We start from the raw sequence: 19,208 nt of genomic DNA on the forward strand, positions 1-19,208 counted from the left end.
TTACTTTCTGCTGATACCTCCATGCCAGGAATCTCTTCAGCAAAGCAACCGGGGCTCAAAGAGAAATACATAACATGTTCTTTGCTTCTTGTGCTCACATACCTAAGCCCTGTTTTCTAAATCAGAGGCCCAGAGAAACCTTTGGTGAAGATCGGGAAATCCTATGTCCATTTCAACCTGGAAGATAAAGAATTTCCTATTTGGGTAGTCACAGGAATGAATCACTCCTCCAGGCCAGATGCCTAATAACAGGACTGCTCCCTAAATTTATCCAGATCCCCTTGGAGGACAAACGTAACGTTGCAGTGCTTCTGCCTTCTGTGCCACCAGCAATAAAGCTGGTGAAGTCTGGGTGTAGTCAGCAATTCTGCAGGTGATGAGCGAGGCAGATCAGTCCTGCTCAGAGTCCAACAGCTCCTTCGGCTCTGAAGGGCTGTCAGGTGGGACAAAAAAAGTAGTAAAACCTCATTCCAGTCAATAAAGAAGATATGGGTTTGAATACATGCAGGAAACAGTTATTTTGAGTAAGAAGGTGCAGTTTCATCTGGTCACTTTCAGCATACATTTGCACGCTGAACAAAGACAAGCTAGATGACAGATGTTCTGGCAATGAGTTCATGAGAAAGAGGAAAAACAAAAAGTACACTCATGTTTTCACTGAAATGACATAACTTGCTTTCCTTTCTCTCCCATTTGATGTCTTGTCCTTTTGTTCTTGTCCCTGTCTATTCTTTATATTATGTTCCTACATTAGCCATATGTTTTTCAGCACATCTTATTGTATTTTAGCCCAGGCAAAATGAATTTTAGGATGGTGCCCCCAGAAAAGATTTACGAAGCTGCCTCTGTGAGAGATGGCTGCTTCCAGATGTGAGTATAATGCTAATGCAGCCACCTCTGTGTTTTAAATTTTTATAAACATGTGGTTTCCATTTTGGTAAATTCTACATGTCAGTCAGTTCAAAAGACATGATACATTTTATATTACTGTTCTTCAATAAAAGGCATTGTTCTGGCATATCTCCAGCCCAAGGGCAAGAGAAAGTGTTCCGAATATGTTGGGATTTGTTCAGCTCTTCTTCTTAAACCTACAACACCTCAATGAGCTATATACACATGGTAAAATCAACGTTAGTCACAGTGTGATCTTTAGGTGGTGACCATCCAGAAAACAAAAGAAAACACCCACAAAAAAGAAAAAAGAAAAAGAGGAGCCAAGAAAAAAACCTCCAATACTTACGGAAAAAAGAAGAATATGCTTTTCTAGCCCCATGGTAAAGAGAGCATTGCATCAATAAGTATTCAAATTAGGCATTGCCAAAGGTAATGATGCATTGGAATTAATTGCAATTAGTGAGCATTCATCACTGGAGGCTTTTTAGGACAAAGATAAAGAAATCAGATAGAGCTGATTCTGCTTTGGAAAAGGAGGGTGGAGTAGATATTGTCTCAACTTCTGTTTGGTCATAGATGGAAGAGAAAAAAGGATTATCTTTTGGATGTTGCCTCAAGGCCTAGTTAGAAACCTGATGTTTGCCAAGTATCCCTGCAATGGATAGAAAGTGGGGAAGCAGAAAGGTCATTTGGCATAAACATTCCTTACAAATTCTCGTATGTATTCTTAATGTTCTATGTTTGGTCTCTATAGAAACAGATCATATTACTATAGACTTACATTTTTATGATGTGTAAGGTGAAGAAAGATAATGCTTGAAAATACTTTTTACATGTGCACAAATGCCATCTCAAACAGGAGAGCCATTCAATTTGACAATGTATTTCCTTCTCAGAAAATTAGATGGGAGACAGAGACAGAAACTCTAGGAATGCTCTCAGTTTGAAAGGTGACCATTCGTCACTAAAACTAAAACATTCACGTTGAAAGAAAGTGGGGTGTAGTTTTGATGAGCACATAACCAAGAAACACAGTTATAAGAAGAGACAACAGTCATGGCAGGATTTTGTTGTATACAGTATCAATTGTCTCTAGTGACTGGTGGGTGTTCTGGATTGTCTATATGACAGTGACTCACTTCTGTAGTGCAGAATTTGACCTGTTATGGAGATACAGGCTATTTATTTCTTTAAAACATTATCTTGTCCATACTTGCCAGCATGTCCCTGCTTTGCTCATGGGTGTGAGATATTCCAGATACAGGTGAATGGGTAGATACCCTGGAGAAGCTGTACTTTGAGACATGTTACTGTGTTTTCTTATGAGCATCAGGAATCAATGCTGGGTGCTGGGCAAGTGTCGCCTCTGGCATGCCCAGTCCAGGGCCCTTTAGACAAGCAAAAGTTAGCAGAGAGGCACTGCCTTATACAAACCTATGAACCTTCCCAAACATGCTGTGCAATCAGTACCTATATACACATTACATTGTATTATCCACAGTAGCTCTCTTATCCATTAATTCATCTGACATTCACAGAATTAAAAAATGTGGGGTGTTAGAAATATGAAGACATATGATGCAAAGAAACCTATTAATGGGTGAATGAGCACCTTTGGGTTTAAAGGTAAGAAAAACATTCTTCTAAAGACTAACTACCTTTTGAATCCCCAAATTGGGATGTATCTATTATAGTCAGCTGGCCAAATGTAAAATTAAGTCAGCAGCTGGATTCCTACAAGGACATTTGTTATGGGCACTGAGGAGAATAGAAAAGTGAATATAAAAAGTGAATTTTGACACAGCTAGAACAAACCAATGAAGTAATGTTTTGTCGTCTATATTTAGCCATGGTATTGCTGGTATTGTTCCAAACGTTCCTCTTTTCACATTTCCATCACTTAGGACAGCAGGTTAATTATTTTTAGCTTTACTTGATGAATATCTTTTTAGTTTTAATTTAAAAAAAAAAATCCTGTTCTTTTCTGTTTTCTTGTTTGTACTCTTATGTCCTATTGTGCCATTTGTTTGTATTATTATAAAATCACCTGGGATATGTTAACAGTGTAAGAATATCTATCTCAGATGACAATCACAGACAAAACTAGGATGGTAAATGCAGGTGCTTGGCTTGGCGTTTTGACTCTTCACCAAAAAAACAAAACAAAATTAGAGGCCTTCGTTCATTTTTATGCTATAAAAGAGGAGAGGTATGAATTTCTGTTTTCAGACAAAAGGAAGTTACATTTTAAATGAAGGCAGACACTTTCCAAGAAAAAAAAGAATCTGTTTAATCAAAAATGTATCTTTCTGTCAAAGAAAATGTGGAGTAGAAAATTTTCAGCCAGCTCACTTCAGTTTCCTATACACTCTCATGGGACTAAACTTCTTATTTCAAATAAAAGAAAGAGACCTAAAATCCCCAAATCATACATTTCAACTTCCTATCATATGTCAGTCAATTTTTCCTTCATTTTTCTTTTACCGCAGTTGGCTTGTGTGTTTCTACTTAGACAATCAAGAATAAGAAATAGCCAGAAATTCATCATCAATCTTTATTCCAGTACAAAATAATTTTGAATGGTCTGTAATTCCTCACAGAGACATCTGTTTTTACCAGCACTTCAGGATATCCTAAAAAGCAATACCCCAATATGATACCTTCTGGATTCAGTTTTATTTTTTCATGAAAAAGCCCAAACAACCCCAAAATTAAAATGCAACATGCTTCCAACAGGGGGAAAATATTTTCATATTCTTTATCCCATTAATATTCTTTTATATGACTTTTTCTTAAACTCGTTAGAAATTATGAAAAGACAATCATAGTGATTATCTATTCTTCAGACAACTGTCACCACAGAACATCATGATAGTTTACTATACCTTTTGGATTACTGTCTTTATTTTTGTATGTATTTCCACTGCGGTTTAAGAATTAATGGGAATAGTGGTCATGCACAAACAGATCTTTATTTTTCCATTTCACTTTATATTTAATCTGATCCCCTTCCTGTCTTTACTCTGCTGTTAATATGTGCAATTTAATTTTGTCGACATTATACCCATGTTTATACTTAAAGAAATTGCCTATTTCTTTTCTCATAGCTGTAGTTACCAATTTTTATTTCATAGACCAGAATACTGTGGAGTAAAAATTCTTGTCTATTGTGGTTGCAGCAGAGATATTCCGTATTTTATTAATTCGGAAGTTCAATACCTAATGAGCTTTCATGATAACATAACACCATAAAAAGTTTGTAATCAAAATGGATGCAACTGAGGATTTAACTCTTTGTTACCATTGACAACGATGTAGCCTGTAACTCTATGCACTCACAATCCCACTTTATCAGCCACTTCAGAAAACAATTTTGTCTAACCAGGTGTCTCCTGGACTGGCCGTTATTTTGCCACCCAGAGTTTCTGACTGCATCATTAATAGAAATTGCTGAATGCAAGACCTTTGAATTTAATTCCAGAGAAAGACACAGCACTACAACCAACATAACCCCAGGATCATGAAGCCCTGTTGTAAGTTCTCTAGTGACTGATGGATGTACAACAAGAAAACACCCCGAAATAGTTATCTGACACAAGAGTAATCTTACAGCTCTGCAATTTTAAAACAAATATTTACATGAAGCTGCATTTCCTTTACATGTTTTACTGGGTTGCTAGCATTTAAGAAGCATAAAGTTCACACCATAACCTTCCCCTCCATGGTGATGTTCTCCCTCCTCTAGCTGGCTGTTGCCACAAAATGAGTAGGAAATTACTGTATGTCAACTGAGCTCTGCCAGCTGAAGTCTGTGCAGCTGAGACTGGACAACAGGTTCAAAAGCTAGCAGGGTGACCTCACTAAAAATCCATCAGGGACAGATGCAAAGCACTACATTCAGGGAAGAATAATCAGCTGCCTAAAGACAAGCTGAAGAACAGCAAACTAGGTCGCAAAAAAAGAGCTATTGATTATCATTGGTTACAATTTAGAAAAAAATGCTTTATTATTAAGAAAAACAAATAACACATTAGAGTAAAAAAAATAGGAATACTACCTGTAAGACTGTCTGAAATACTTTGTCCACCTTAAGATAATTGTGGAACATTTGAAAAAAATCCATAGGAGAGGAAAAAGAAGGATCAGAGTCTTTACAACACAACCTCCAAGGAATGACTCGACAGGCGGTGACACCTGAATAAAGAAGGCCCTGAGGGTGGATATGATGTCTGATGTCAAAAGGGTAAATAACAAAGAGGAACAGAAAAATTTTATGTCAGATCTTAGTTTGGCAGGACAGAAAGCAATAGGCTGAAATTGCAGCAAGGAAGGTTGAGATTAGGTAGCATGAAGTCTTTTAACACTACAGAAAAAGGAGCACTGCAATAGATTGCTTGGAAAAATTATCATCACAGAAAGTCTTTAAGACAGAGCTAGACTTAGGTGGATGAGGAATCTTTAAGGGAGAGCTGATCATGCCTTGGAAAAGGAGAATGGTCTACACGAACTCTCCGGCTCTCTTGCCACCCACGTTTTCTATTGGCTTGTTAATCTGTTGCTGATGCACAGACTTGCAAACAGTACAGCTGTTTAGCCTCATCTTGTTAGAGAACTGGGCTAGAAATAAAAGCTGAAGATTTGAAGAGTGTGTCATCTTCCCTCTATACTGCTCAGATCTGCTCTTCCTTTACAGTATGGTTTTAGGCAAATGATTAAAATCATATTATTTTGGAGTTGGTATTTGAGCTATGGATAGCTTTTATCCAGAAACATGAATGAAACAATAAATAGAGCTGATAAACAATACAAAAAGTGATTCTGAATATCTTTGTCCCTTAATGTAAGGAATTCTATTTAGTTGTTTCTAAGGGAATTGTTATTTGCTGCTAAAGGTTAAAAATTCTCAGTCATGGTGATTCCAGAAGATATACTAGTTCAAACACAAAAAATTTTTAATCAGAATTTTTTTTTTTTTTTTTTTTTTTTGGGGGGGGTGAAATGTCATTGTTTGTTAGTGTCCAATTATTATTCATTTTCTTGCCAGACATCCAGTTAGGAAGCAGGAATCATACAATGTAGTTGATATGACTTTGCTGCATGCCATGGACAATAGCTAGTGAATAGCAAATAGCTGAAGCAATCATTTGCACGAATCCTCTAGACTGAAATGTGTATATATGTTTGAAAATAATTAAGGCAACTACAAACATGAGAATAAGTTTACAAGTCATTCAGAAATACAAAATCTATATAGCACTTAAGCTAATTTAAGTCTAATTACTCAGTGAGCCAGTCCTCATCATGACCAAATTACTCAAAAAATCTTTTGCTGAGGCAGCATGTGAACCCTTAAGTCTGCTTTTTGCATGTTCTATCAGCTCAGTAGAACAAGAGGGAGCACAGGCAGTGTTAAAGACGTAGGGGAAAGAAGATAATGTCTTCACCTATCCTGATTTGAATGTGACTGCTGCTTTGGTTTTCATCCTTCAATTATCAGAAGTGATCACACAGAAACTAAGAGCTGATGGAACATCTTTAAGCCAGGTGCTGCCACTTATCAGCTCTAGTATCTACTTTTTGCTCCCACACTAATGAAAAATGATTTCAAAAGAAATGAAGATCCTGTTTCAATAAGATTGGGGAAAAGATGTAACCTAAAAGCTGTCTACAGACTCAGGAATAAGTGAAATGTTTTGACAGGGAAAAATATGTGTTGGCAACATTGCTCGACTCAGATTTCAAAAGTAAAATTGAAACCATACTTCTACAGGGTGCAGACGCTGACAACTGGAAGCCTGTTCTGCAATATATAGTAGTTCAGAATATGCCAGCCAGCTCCTCCTCTCCCCACTTTCTTTCATGTACGGGACAAATACATTTCAGGGAAAAGAACAGTCTGACTTGTTAAATTCTTGAAAACAAATAAACAAAATCCATATCCGACTCCCATCTGACTGCAGAGGGTTCAGAGAATACACAGGGCATCTGTATCTAACTATATAAAACTGCAAGGAAAACAATATTCTTCAGACTTCTGTGGTCAATCCAGGCGAAACTTGGGCTGAGCCCACATTTGTGTGGTGTCAGCCTACATGAGGTGCAAAAGTGGACCCATGAAAGAATCACATCTGAAGAATCCCGACTTCAGTTTTAGGAAGGGTAAGGTTCAGTAACGTTGTGAAGATAGGTTCTGTTAATTCATTAGATCAGCCTGAGCAACAGCTATGGAATGTGAAGTTCCCAAATTTGTATGGCCAGGGAAGTACCAACATTTAAGACTAATAAAGAAGCCCAGAAAACAAACATTACAATTGATGTGTGTTGTGTTCTTAATTCCTTGGTCATGGTCACTGCAAGACAGCCATGCACTGCTTGTCTTTGTGCAATCAGTAAAATAGTTTTGGACCAGAAACTGTGAAGGACAAAGACAGTCGAATACTTCACTGGATCATTCAAAAGTAAAATCTAAAAGCAAAACAAATAATTCTCTCTCAGTCTCCTTCTGTTGTGTTCATATGAGGACATCTAGAGATAAAGCAAAGATTCCCTGTCTTGAAACTTATTTTAAGCAAAAACATTAAATAAATCTAGAATATTGATTTTTTTCTCTTTCCTTTTGGACAGATATTAGTTGTTTCACTGTCTTTCCCTTGATTTTTTTTTTTTTCATTTTCCTCCTGCAACATTATACAAGCTCATATAAGGTCAAACTCCTTAAGGAATTTGTTCTACAACCTTTCTCTAAGGTTTCCCAACTCTATATATTAACTTTCTGCTGACATCTGAAGCTTTGTTTCTCAGGGCACTTAGCAGAGGAAGGAGCATATGTCTGAATCTTTTTTCAAAGAATCCATTCTGCAGATTCTGTTCCCAAAGAAGTGTATTTATAAGAGACGCTTCAGCACTTCTTGATTTGGTTCGCAACACAGATACTGTTATACTATATCTCCTGTCTACATTTTTTGGTGCTGCAGTGCACAAGGAGTTCATATTGTATATATGGTTCTTCCCAAAGTATGGACTTGACAGGGGAATAGAAATGGTGTGGGTCCGTGTGCTGGTCTGGTTAGAGACATCAACCCTTGAGTGATGCACTGTTTTATCTCAAATGAAGACAGGGCAGTGCAGAGCACCCTCCTGTCTGCTCCAGTTGTGTCCAGGCAGGTTTTGTCCTAGAGGAGCAGGCGTGCAGGGGCTCCGGCTTTGCTTCCAGCAAAGGGGACAAGAAGGGCTTTCTGGGAGGCAACAATTATCCACGGCACATTCCTCTTCATGTGAGCCAATGCAACATCAAGAAAATCCTTTCATGTGACCCTAAAGACAAAGTGGAGTCATACAGCAGCACCCTGAAATGCTGGGAGATCAGTTTGTGGGTGTGGTGATAGATGTCCTTAAGAAATACACTCATTTGAAATTGCAGCCTATGGGGTAAATATTTCCCACACTCTTTCTCTTGCTTTAATTTTTCCTGTGGCTTTGTGGAGTTGAGATAGGTACAGAGCATCTCACCTTCGTTCTTACACTCTGCATTCAAATTAAGTTAATAAAGTGGATTTCAAGTGCATTATAAGCCTTATGTTCATCAACCACCAAAAAAATGAAAATGAAAAGTGTGAGGGAACTGGCAAAAGAGAAGGATGTAAAAGTAAGGAGAAGAAAATGAGAAAACGCCGAGCAAATGGAAAGCAGGGAAGAGTCAGAAATGAATGAGAATTTTCTTCTTCTCATTTTAAAGGTCATTTCCTCCCTCTGGCTGGCTTCTGTAACAATAGTAATATATACCACTAACACTAACACTTCAGGGGTTATTTTTTAACCTATTGAAAGGATGGGAACATTTTTGGCTGAAAATATTAAAACATTTCAGATAAAAAAAACCCCATTGAAAATCATCTATCATCATGCTCGTTGCAACAGTCTCTCACTTTCTCACACTTAACATTCAAGACTTCTGTGGCTGAATAGGTCCCTGGATAATAAGTAGGGATGTGTGAGGGATAGTTAAGAAAACTAAAGGTAGGGATAGAGGGAAAAAAGAGTATGAAGGAAAGCAAGGAAGAGGGATGGAAAGGACTGAAAGAGAGAAAGTGAATAGAGATAAAAAAGAATAAGAGATAAATGGAAAGAACTTGGCTTTCACTTACACTGACTCCTTTGTACAAATGTGACAGTGAAAAGTTGCTCTTATTCTTTTTTACCTCTATTCCAATAAATCTAAATTGCAGATAGAACTTTCTGATTCAGATACAAGGAAAGAGAAGGAAGAAAAAATAGTGTTAGAAAAAAGAAAGCAAGAGAAAAAGATAAGTAGGGTTTAAATAGTGAAAAAAAATCTGGAGAAGTTCTTATGAACTTCAGGCTTTTTCTTTTCAGTTGTTATGTACAGGTTTTAATTGTTTTCTAAATTTCCAAGCGATTCATAAACATTTTGAAAATTTTTCCCCAAACTGAGTTATTAAAAAATTTAATTGATGTTGCTATTTTTCAGTAATTTCTGCCTTAAATATAAAAATGAAAATGTAATTGAAGAGGAGGGAGTATGATTTAAATAAGTATCAAGTTTTAGAAAACAGAAGAGGAAGAATAATGAAAAGCAAATTACATTGTTCCATTGGAAAGACCCTAAGTAATAGTAATAATAACAGTATCACTACTTCTACTAATGATGACAGCCAATCACTGAATTCAACACTTTAAAAAGAGGATGGCAGCTTATGACAAAATCAAAAGCTTACAGTTCACTACAGGAAAAATCATATGAGTGCTTTTCATAGAAAATACAAGAAATGGGGCAGAAATTAAATTAAAAAATGATGTTACAGTGAAAGCTATGAAAATAACTGATTATTTTTCAGTACTCTGGCTGAAATGAAGACAATATTTTGGATCCAAATAAACATTTTGTTTGAACCCAAATTAAATGTTTTATTTCACTTTGATGTCCTTCGTTTACTTGCTAAATAGTTCTAATGTAAATTTCTATCAATTTTAAGGAAAATAACATTTTAAAAAACTTTTTAAGATGTCAAAATAAGCCACTTGGAGTGTTTTGCAACTTTTTCGGGGTTATTTTTTCCTCATGTTGAATGAGCTCCATAACTTTGACACTATTTACAAATAGTTACAGACGCTCTCATTTTGCATTTCCTGGCTTCTAAAACAGAAGACCTTTTCTGACAGACACTGTGTACAAAGTCAGAGATTTCTTTTAGATTGCATTTGCAGCTTTCTATTTCTTTTATTTTTCATCTTTATTCATCAATCTACTGGAAGCATCTGGAAGCCAAAAAGATTTCCAGATTTGACCTTTTGGTTCAAGAGGCCTCCCAAACCCCATCGCTGTCTCCTCCGAGCAGCCAACGTAGGCTGGGTAGAGCGGCACATGCTGATCTCTGAGATCAGCACCCTCTGCTCTGAGGATGCTGCACGGTCTTCTGCCCTGACTGGACATTAGCTGGATCCGAAATGGCTCTGGCAGTGGTTTGTTTGATCTGGCTGAGGGCAGCACTAATCTTCATTTCTCAGATTTGCTTTTGAAAGTGGCCAGACCGCTTCTGCTCTCTGCAGCTCCAAAGATAGCTTGCAGCTGCCTGCAGAGGATCAGGTGAATGTACTTTCTTAACCCCTCCTCTGGTGAATGAGGGTGAAGGAGCAGGTACCATTAGTAAACCAGATTTTATCCCACTTCTTAGACAGAAAAAAAGCATCCTCTGAACAGGCATAAGCAGCAGATGTGGTGATCGTGAGTGCCTTGGAATCTAGAGATATTCTGCCTTACTACCAGCTGGCTCTGCTCCACTGACTGTATCCCTGTCCAACTGATATAACTGATAAACTGTATTGATATAATCCCCTCTGCTCTTCGTCAGTAGATATCAAAGCTGTTAACAGTATCAGTACCCTTTGTTTAAGTTCATGGAGGCAGAGCCTCTGAGAGGGAAAGGGACTTGCCTGTACTCTTTTGGCAGAACTGGAATCTGAGTCTGTGAGTCGCATTATGGTGCCCTAAGCATCAGTTAACCTTTTTAGCTCTGCCACAGACTATTGTGGTGTTATTATTGCCACACTCAGCTACGGTCTTATAAAGAATATTTTGTGACCTAACAAATGGTTTGAATGCATCTCTCAGTTTTCAGGTTTCAGGGCAATGGCTGCTTTAAAATGAAGAACATATTTCAGGTTTTTAAGCAGGATAGGCTCTAGTTTGATTTCCTCCTAGCTTTATGCCAACTTGCATTGACTTTTGTAAAGTAACTCATGATTTACTACGGAGAGAATGGGAACAGGATCAAACCTACTGGGTGAATGGTTTTTAAATTGCTTGTTTTCCCTTCCTTGTCTTTCAGTTCCTATTTTGTTAACCTCATGTTTTAAAGTAACTGTATGTTATATTTTCTGAAATCCACTACGGGATATATTCTACTCTGAATGTATACACATAGCTTTTCCTAATACTAGTGGAAGTCATGAACATGTACTGAATAATACAATGCAGTGTGCATAAATCCTGTGGGGAATCCAAGTCCTGACTACAACAAAAAGAAATCACAGTATTTCAAAATGCCAATTGTAACATTGCAATGAGTTCCAGGCACATGTTTGCCAATAATGAATGGAGGGGTGCAGATACAATATTGGAACTGTCTCCTGCAGAGTGGTATCATATATAATCATACATACTGTCAGCTTGCTTGATTATGTTCAGGATTGCAACTAGCTCACTCAAAAACAGAAGAGAATTTCTTATGTCCCACAAATTTAATTTTCATGAGAGATGTATGGAGGTATTTAATCGGTGATTACAGCAAGGGAACAAAAGCTTCTGTATCTGTATTTGCATAATAAACACACCTTTGTGAATTCCTTTTAGAAAGGTAATCATGCATTCAGATGTATTCACTTCCTTAACTTAGAAAAAAAACATTTACAGTGTGAAATCTTTATTCTATCTTTTTAATTCATTGCCACAGTGTTTAATTTAATGTACAGAAGCAGCCCACATTACTAATTATCTTAATTTTGTAAAATCCACGATCACAATTCAATCATTAATCAATACATCAGAACCTCAGTCCATTAGCTGTTGTTTGTAACAGGGCATCTCAATTGATTAGGCTGTAGATTTTTTATGGGTCTTGTTTTATAAATTGAGCCTAGTCAAGTAAACATAACATTTGGTAATAGTCTTCATAGCAACTGTCAAAATGACTTATTGTTTTTCCAGTCCTGCATTCCTTCAGAATTAATAATACCTTTGTGCCCTTTATAACACTTATTATTAAAGCTATAAAAGTTCTCTATGTTTAATGAGTGGATGTTTCATTATACGTATGGTTTGCTTGACAGACTGAAAATTTTTCTAATCTGTTTCTCTTCTCCTCTTGATTGAAGGATTGTAAATATGCAATTAGCAGCTGGAGTAGAAGTAAAAGCAGAAAATGTCAACTGTCAAGTAGTTCCATTGAAAGACACATGATGCTTCAAGCTAAGACAGAAAGACAAAAGCATCTACCAACAAGGATGAAGGCTGCAAAATCTCTGTTTAAACATTCCATTAATCTCTTCCATGAAATAAATATAGTCAATACATCCAGGAATGAGGAATCCACTACCAAAACTGCAGTTTACTTTTGTAATAAAGGTCTGTGCGATAATGCCATACTCCATTTCCAGTAAACATTCTAGATCCCATCTCTTATAATTCCTAACATATAGCCCTTTATGTAAACTATGGCTGACCATATCACAGTAACATTATCTATTTCCCAAGAATGTACATGCAAAAAGAGCGCAATGCGTCATTGTACTCTAGAGTATATTTCTCTTCTAGACCAACTTGTAGTTCTGCTTCCAAACAGTAGACTGAAGTCCTCTGTATGAAAATCTGCATACACCTTGGGTCTCATATGCAAAGGCTGACTGTACTTTAGTCCAGTACTGTGGGAGAAGAACACTGAAAGGAAGGAAGAAGGACATATAGAGATATTTGTTTTCACTGACAAGCCAATAAAAACTGTTTGCTGCAAAATGTTATATTTTAAAGCCCTATAAAATCTCTAAATAATTACAGGAGGCTGAATTCTCTTGGTTATCTTGGTTCTTGGTTATTGATATCAGTAGGAGAGGTTCATTGTGAGACAATGAACGGAATAAGGCTAGTTTTAACTTACAAAATTAAAGACTTTGCCAAGCGAAGCTATGCAGAGGTATGAACTACTGACTGCGAAGCTGCCCCGTTAGACTGTCATATTACCTTGGGATTAACCTTTATGTGTTTTCTCAGAAGTAGCTACCATAGAGGTCCTCAGAGTTTAATGCTGTGAAACAAATGGTTGTTCAATGTGTGGCTAAATAATAAAAGGTTGTGGGAATAATCTGTTTACCAACAATTACAAAAGCTTTTGGTGACTTTCTGGCTAAGACACTAGTGACTCAATCCTGTTCCCTGTCTTCTTAATTTATTTTCTTACAGCTTTAAAAAATGTAAATAAGTGCTTCTATTATCTCACACAGAAGATTTCCACGTTCTACTGGTGATACATATTCAAGTCTATTCCAGGTTTTCACAGTTCTTAACATTTTCGTTTTGCCTGTCATGTACTAGCTAACATGTCTGTTATGCTTTAGGTATATAATCTAAAAATGGCATGTATATTCTGTCATCTGATAGGATGACACCTAGAGAAATATTTCAAAAAGCATTTGTACAATGTTAGACATCTCTGGTATTGATCAAACAGAAATGGGTCCACTGATGGTGTCCCCATTATGTTAAAAATAAAATTTATTCCTGGAAATCCCACTGATGATTCTTTGGTGATTCAGCTGTGGTAGGACAGATGAAACCGCTCAGCAGTCTTGTGTGCCACAGTCTCCCGTGGATGGGGCTCCAGCCTCCCTGAGGTGCATCCATGAAGCAGAAGCATATTGACGGAGGTCTGTGCGCCAGCTCTGCTCCGCTCTGCTCCCAGGGTGCTTACTAACTTGATCACAGCTTCTGTCAGAGCTCCATAGTAATAGATGTGTTGGCTTATAGTCTACTTCTTTCAGAGCATGTGATAGCTGACACAACAGAGAATGGACTTTGCAAAAGGATTTTTTTAAAAAACAAAATGAAAAGCAATTAAAAGTTTCTTGACCTATGTAAAATTCAAAATACCTGTCAGAAAGTGTCTTACTTTTCTCGGTACTTATTTCCCTCGCATTACCCAAACTCTGAGTAGCAGGAATCTGGTTTGACATACTAGTTACCACTAATCAAAACACAGTCTTACAGCTAATTATATGACACACTGTAAAGAAATAAAATGGGACAGAATTGTAATTTATTTGAGTCCAAATTATCCAGGGAAAACCAGTAGAAGAGAATCAAGAAGAAGCACCTTGACAGGGTCTGTCGAGGACCAGCCAGGAGCAGAAGTGAGGCAGCCGAGTGCCATGACGAGGCTGGCGAAGGCAGTGGCCTCACCAACAGGGACACCATCCCACCGCCCTGAGGAGGGCAGGTCTGGGGGTGGTAGCCAGGTCCTCTCAGTAGAGACTGAACATCATATCTCAGGCCAAGGTAATCCTGCTCCCTTCACCAGGTGGCCATTGAACCAGAAAAAGGAGAGACCACTGGCTCCATGCCTTGTGTGAGCTAACCAGAAATTAACCTAGTTTATATTAAACAGAAGAATTAGCCAAGGAGAACCACCTATAAAGGTGATTCTAGGTTTCAGCAGGAAAAATTTTGCAAATTAGTGAGGAAAGTCTGCTGGACTGAGGAGCCCAGGAATGTGCATGCAGACAGAAATTGGTATTTCTTTAGGACAAGGTGCTAAATTACTAGGGTTTGTACCTGAGTGATGGTAAAAACAAGAGAGATTACTGAACTGATTTGGTAAATGATCACCTGGGAAGGTTCTAAATCATGCAAGAACTGAAAAATTCCTGAAGCAAAGGTCAAACCAGAGGTCAAAAAATACAGGCCTTTAGTGAGAAATCCTGCAAATTAGGCTGACTGACTTACAAATAACAGTATGTTCTGTATATGTATAGCTAAAACCCACAGGGAAAAATGACAAAGGACCACTACTTTGCAACAGTGGGCTAGAGATTAAAGGAGATCTAACTATACCCTGAAAACTAACTGAATAGCTCAAACCGGTCTTCAGTAAACATGCTACCTACTTACTATAAGGATGTACTTACTGATAACGAGTATCTTCCAAGTTGTCACAATTTCAAATCTGAAATTGACTGTGCTTCATGGTATAAGTCTATTGTTACTTATTAAAAGTTAGAAAAAAATCCAGTGCTGATAGGTAGATTACTCCCCAGTTACTGCTTCTTACTGCAAAGCGTCAGACACTGGCCCTTCTCAAAGCCAGAATCAGATGTACTTCAAATTAGTGCAACAAATCCCACGTAGCACTTAATTACTTTGTTTAGCATGACTCAAACAGACCTGTTAATCATTGAAGTAAAACATTATCCTGTCTGAGAAGAAATAGCAAATTTGACATACTCTACAGACAGATGGGGTCTATTTGTGTGCAGAATTATCCTCTTTGTGGTCCAGGACTTTTATTTTTAAAGAAATATTTCTGTTCCTGAATGGAAGACTGGATTGGAAAGTTGTTCCACTTTCCACAGTTCATATTGTCTGTTTCCTTAAAGAAAAGAGAAAAGTCTGCAGAGGAATCCAAGTTCCACCAAATTCTCTGAAGACCATATTCTCCGACAATCAGTCTCTTACACATGACACATGACTTTGATGAGCTATTTTGGGATTGTTTCTAGGATTTCATTTTGAAACACCAACTGAACAAATAGGAAAGTGGGGCAAAAGGAATGAGAAATAGTCTAAAACTATGCCAGAGGGATAATATTTTGTCTTTCAATGCAGTTTTTCTTCTCAGGATACCAGGGAAGGGACATCAGCAGTTAAGCATCTGAAGGGATGTCAGAGTCCCAGCTCTGCTGCCTGACCGCTGTGCCAGTGACCAGCAGCCTGGGCAGTGGATCCCTCCCTTCTCCACAGCACCATCTCCTTTGACCTTGCTCCCTCTGTGCTACTCAAACATTCGCACCATGTCTCTCCTTCTGTCCTTCTACCAGGATACAGACAAGCAGGGAAGAACTGGTAAGGAAAGAGGTTCAGAAAGAAAAGATGTAATTTCCATGCCACAGAGAATTTGTTCAAGAATTAAAGGATTTCAAGGTCAGTTTCAAAATTCTGGAGTCATTCTCCAGAAGAAGATATACTTGATTTGGCCAAAAGACTAGGTTGGGGTTTTTTGTTTGTTTGTGGGGTTTTTTTTTGTTTTTTTTTTTTTTTTTTTTCCTAAAGGAACACCCATTTTTTCAATCTATTGAATTTGTGGCTTGCAGCACTTTATCAGTACAATGTAGGGATGCGAGGTAGTCCTTGTCTTTACCTCAGAGAAAACATTTGTGCAAAAATTTCTTCTAGACACATTTCCTCTCCATTTTTTTTCCTTTTCATCTCCATTCCTTTCCATCTTCATTCGTTTCCTCTTTTTTTCCCCCCAGAAGATGGAGCCACTTCTGCCCACCTAATCAAGCACATTCGAATGAGTAATTTTAAGGGCATTTAATTTAAAACTCTGTTAGATAATCTTGCTTAAACCAGAGGAAACAAATGTACAGGACTGGAAGAAGCACCTAATTGAAACTAGAAAAGGAAAACACTGTGATTATAGGATTCCAAAATGCCTGACTACCGAAGATATGAACGTGAAACAAAATGCCCTTTGTTTGACTCTCCATTGAGTGTTACCGCCAACATTGCCAGAACCCCCATTATTATTCATAAACAGAATTCTCCAGAACACCATATAACTGTCATACAAGCAATACGGATTGCATTGTGTCACAAGCAATTTTCTTTCTTTCTATAACAGCTTGGCACAACCTTTCTTTGTCCCTGGCACTGATGCCCATTTTCCTACAAATATATGTGGAGAAAAAAACAAAGCCAACACCTGTAGCCACTCATATGCTGAGCTTTCACAGCTGCAATACCCATGTGCCAACCTCCAGACAAGGTCTTTCCCAGGAGCGGCTGTGAGTTTGGGGCTGACTGGTTCCCAACTGCCTCCTTTATTGCTAGTTAATCCAGTGCTCATGAGACACCACCATCAAAGGCAAACGCTACTTATGTATTGATAACCTTAGTACTTGACTATCCAAATTCATCAAGCTGCTTACTTTGCAAGTGGGAGAGAGGAAAGTCATTATTTAACTATTTAAAAATGACTTAAATCAATTCCTGCCCACCTTTCTGAAAAGACTTCAAAAGCTTTATGAAATGGATGACAGTCAGTGACAAGACCAAAACCATATGAATCTTCTGTCTGACACTTACTGAAGTGTTGACAGCCCAAGCCAGATGAAGTTGTATTATATTTAATGCAGATGTGTCTTTCACTTTAAAAGAAACAGCTGCTTTTAATTTAAATTTAATTTACAGTGAAGTCAGAGATTATCAAATGCCATTCCCCATTCACGTCCAGCCCCCATAGGAAGCAGTATTAGATAAAAACCTTGCGAGGTGGTATTTTTTGCTAATGCTGGCTACATATGGGGGAATGTAAGGAAAAGTGAGAATGGTAGACAAGGAATCAGGACACAGTGAGAACAAGCTATATTTGAAGCTAAACTTTCATAGATGCTAATCAAAGACTATGTGAGCTCATGAGCATAAGATCAAAGGTCTATCCAGCCTAGTATTATGTCTCTAGCAGAGGCCCAGATACTATGAAATAACTGAAAATCAGAGTTTGTGGGGAGGGATCATTCCACTTCCCAGTTTGCAAGACTTATTATTTATGATCTTCTTGAGGCAAAGAACCCTCCAGGCCATCGTGTTTAATCCTGTAATTAACTGACGGTAGAAAGACTATAGGATTTATTATATTGGTTGATCTATGATAAAGCACTCAGATCTACGGGCCTACAATTTTAAGCTTTCTTTAAATCTTGAGGTTTTTCCCTGTGACCTGAAACTCTAGGCCTTTCCATGAAGAGCTGTTAAAAATAAGACAATAAGAACAACAGCTACAGGTCATTACCCTGTATATTACCCTACAAAAGTAACTGATTTCTACTGTCAGATATCGTTGTCTTCTTTTCCCTGAGTATTGTTTACTTAGATTACAAATGCTTAGCACCAAAGACATTTTATTTTCTATGATATCCCTAACTCACTTCTGTTAATATAAATAAAATAATAACAGAAAAGAACAAGGAACCCAAATTCCACTCCAGTTCTTTGTTCAAAGATTAAAAAGAGATCAGTTAAAAACCATGACTGATCTCTCTGATATACCAAAGTAAAGATAGCTGGATCCAGGGTTTTAATTCTAAATCATTTCATCTGCTTTTTTTTTTTTTTTTTTTTTCCCCCATGTTTAAGGATGCAGTCTCATTCTGGTTTATATTTACACATTAGAAGATGTATAATTAAATGCTTATTGAAGTAACATTTGATATTTACAGAGCATGTTTTATCAAGACAGTCTTGAAAATGACACAAACTTTTTGGATTGATTATATATGCTAAATAAATGAAACTTTGCTCATCTGATTAAATAAAGGAGAAATGATATATTTTTTAGAATAGTGGGTATTGTGAATGAAAAGATATAGTCCATCAAAAAGGAAAACAAACCCATTTGGTTTTGCCATTAATAGAATGCAGATTTTGGAGTGAAATGAATGAAACTGAATAAATTCACTCACTGCTTCTCATTAATGAACACTGAAGCAAAATGAACATAAAGTTACATAAATAGTTTAATCATAAACACTTTGCTTTATGACAAAATTCCATGAATCTAGGAAAAATATCTTGGTTTTAATCTTTGCTGTTCCTGTGTTCACCTTATGTGGTAAAACTGATGACAAAAGCAGCATTATTACTGAGAGTATGGAATAATATTTTTAGTTCACTCCTAGCAGGAGTGATGAAAGTAGCATTGCCAACAAAGACTAGAAGTTTTAAGCTTAAAGTTTTCAGAAAAGCCTAAAAATCTTTGGCCAATGCAGCTAATTGCTGTTGAATTTTACTGGAAGCTGTGTACTATTTAAAGTCACTCGTTTTGCATTGGCAAAATATTTTATTTTTTGCTGATAAAAGCTTGTTCTACTGTTAAAATGATGATGCTTCTGAATGCAAATGTTTAAGTAGAGAAGTTAACTTTTATATTTGCCTCAAAATCTGTGTTTTCTCAGAGAAATTATTACATTTTACCTTGGAACAAACCTAGAAAATACACGCCAAAAACATTAGAAACTATATATAAATA

Source organism: Athene noctua, chromosome 2, assembly GCF_965140245.1.
Source record: "Athene noctua chromosome 2, bAthNoc1.hap1.1, whole genome shotgun sequence".
NCBI lineage: Eukaryota > Metazoa > Chordata > Aves > Strigiformes > Strigidae > Athene > Athene noctua.